At 38.3% G+C, this 2,979-nt stretch overlaps 1 pseudogene; it reads right to left on the bottom strand.

The window, feature by feature from the left end:
* Nucleotides 1–318: 318 nt before the first annotated feature.
* Nucleotides 319–1,723, bottom strand: LOC140517943 (E3 ubiquitin-protein ligase TRIM17-like; annotated as a pseudogene).
* Nucleotides 1,724–2,979: the final 1,256 nt, after the last annotated feature.

Here is a 2,979-nt window from a genome sequence, read left to right as displayed (position 1 = left end):
ACTAAATCCAACTTTTTTCCCATCAATTATATCCTAGAAGGAAATACGAAGGAGGAAATTGCAAGCTTCTATAGATTATTTTCTGAAAGAAATCACATTTGTCCCATGCTTGGTTGAATTAAGCAGTAGACAATGAAAGATCCTACTGTGTTTACCTTTTTTTATTTGTCAAAAACAAAATTGACATTTTCCCTGGTAGAGTAGCACTCAGCTTCCAATTCTCTCCAACTAGGCTCCCTTTTGTGAATATAAGATTACAAAATGCGATATTCCAGGATCATCCTGAAATATTTCTACAGTTTGCCCATACCTCTGTACTTAATGCCAGTCTATTGAGAGGTGAGGAGGAAAGTCACTAGAAGAGTTCTTCCTTTCAACTGGCAAACAGTAACAGGCAAAAATGAAATATTCTTATTCCTCCTCAGAAATGCCATCCACACCCTGTTGCATAATAGACAAATCTCTCCCATTCATGTAGTGGAGATGTCAGAGGTACAAGTAGCACACATCTGACCTGATGAAACATCTGTAAATATAAAAGACTTCTTTCTGTCATCAGGTAATTAATAGATTCATAGTATCATAGTGATATGGCAAGTTGAGATTCTTGAAATTTCCTCAGATATTTGTTTAAATCCATGCAATAATTGCTTAGGTTTTGTATGAAAGGTTCTGACCTCTGGGGTGATAGTGACTCACTCTTGCTCAGTGTGTCTCCTGCAGAAGGTCTATGTTTGGCATCTGAGATTTTTCTTCCAATGCTGTGACCATTTCCATCGGGTCATTCCTGTGTTGGAACAGTTGGAGATTGCTGTTTTGGATTACTTGCTGGACCTCATGTCCCTTAAGCTGCTCAAAGTTTCTATTCTCCTCCTTATCCAGCTCTATGAGGTTGTGGACTTTCTCTTCTTCATCACTCAGGAATTCACTAATTTCTTGAAATTCTTCCTCAAATATTTCTCTTGACATTTCCTCTTGTTCTTTTCACACATCAATCCATGTCCAAAGTACCTTGTTCTCCTCAAGCATTGGTTTCTGATCATCTTTTATTATTTCCATGTCCAAGTTTCAGATTCGATTGGAGCCTTTTTCCCATAGACCTCAGTAGCCTCTTCTAGGGGGCAGATTTTGTGAACCTCATGTTCCTGAGTTTGTGTACAGGTCACACAGAATAGAGTCTTATCATCCATACAGAACAATTTCTGAGGATCTTTGTCTCTGTCATACTTGCTGGATCCCTCGGGCATCTACTAATGTTGTTTGCTAGTGACAGTAGGTTTCCTTTTCCTCAAAGGTGGTTTTCTACTTTTCCTTAAAGTGATTTTAAAAGGTCTTGACTGGGAGACTTCCCTACACTTAGAGCGGGAGACAGGTCAGACACTTTACTGGAAACCTGCGCAACTTGACAGCAGGAAGGAGCCAAAACTAAAATAGGTTAAACTTCTTCATGATGAAGATTGATTAGACCAGAGACAGAATGATGATGGTTGGTTGCCACAGACCACATGAAGAACAGGAGAGAGTGCACAATGGCAACCCCACGTTTTTCAAAGGCCTCCCAAGATCCTTTGGCACTTGTGGGCCATATGTTGTGCAGGCCTGCACTGAAACAACTGTCTAATACTTTGTCCACAGTCCATGGCCACTGGTCTGTGAGACACACCTGATGACTGCTGCAGGTGAGCACATTCTGTAAACCTTCAATAATCTCTTTAGAAGCCATGATCCTTTGATTGTCATGTTAGCTTCTTCCTTTCAGGAGGAGAATTGGTTTTGAACAGGAATGTTCCACAATGCACGTTTAAAGTTTAACCTTGCATTATGAACATTTTCAATGTCACTTTTTAAGTCTGGACAATCAACAGCAACAAAATACATCAGGTTCTAAGTTGTAGCGTTTCCTGATTTCTTTTTCACCCCTTTTGGTAAACTTTATTAATTTTAAACTTAAATACAAAATAAGAAAAGAAAAAAAAATATTGCATGCACACAGTAGAGCATGGGAGGATTCAATATATGATAAATTTCCATTTCAGGAAAACCCTATATAATAAATACTACACATTGTTTTCAAAGCTGCCCCATTTTTCTTTCCTTCCTTGTAGGATTTCTTTTGTTCTCTGCTGTGCATTTTCCCCTCCTTTCCCCTATCCTCACTCCTGCTCTAAAGAAGGCTACAATTAAGCTTGTGTGTGTATGTCTGTGTGTGTGTATGTACACATACAGATAGATATCTATAAATATCCACATGTGCACTCATATTTGTCATCTGGTTTTCTGAAGGTGGACAGAATCTTCCTTCATAAGTCCAAGTCTTCTCATGTTTTCCTAGTGTTCTCTGATTTCTGAGGTATAAATGCTCATACTAAAAATATGATAAGGCTAACTCAATTGGCAAAAGAGGTTCAAAAAGCCAATGAGAAGAATGCTTTCAAAAGCAGAATTAGCCAAATGGAAAAGGAGATTCAAAAGCTCACTGAATAAAATAGTTCTTTCAAAATTAGAATGGAACAGATGGAGGCTAATGACTTTATGAGAAACCAAGAAATCACAAAACAAAACCAAAAGAATGAAAACATGGAAGATAATGTGAAATACCTCATTGGAAAAACAACTGACCTGGAAAATAGATCCAGGAGAGACAATTTAAAAATTATGGGACTACCTGAAAGCCATGATCAGAAAAAGAGCCTAGACATCATCTTTCATGAAATTATCAAGGAAAACTGCCCTGAGATTCTAGAACCAGAGGGCAAAATAAGTATTCAAGGAATCCACAGATCACCACCTGAAAGAGATCCAAAAAGAGAAACTCCTAGGAACATTGTGGCCAAATTCCAGAGTTCCCAGGTCAAGGAGAAAATATTGCAAGCAGCTAGAAAGAAACAATTCAAGTATTGTGGAAATACAATCAGGATAACACAAGATCTCGCAGCTTCCACATTAAGGGATCGAAGGGAGTAGAATAGGATATTCCAG

Source organism: Notamacropus eugenii, chromosome 1 (genome assembly GCF_028372415.1).
Source record: "Notamacropus eugenii isolate mMacEug1 chromosome 1, mMacEug1.pri_v2, whole genome shotgun sequence".
In the NCBI taxonomy this organism is placed as follows: Eukaryota; Metazoa; Chordata; class Mammalia; order Diprotodontia; family Macropodidae; genus Notamacropus; species Notamacropus eugenii.
This window is presented reverse-complemented; position numbering and strand designations above follow the sequence as displayed.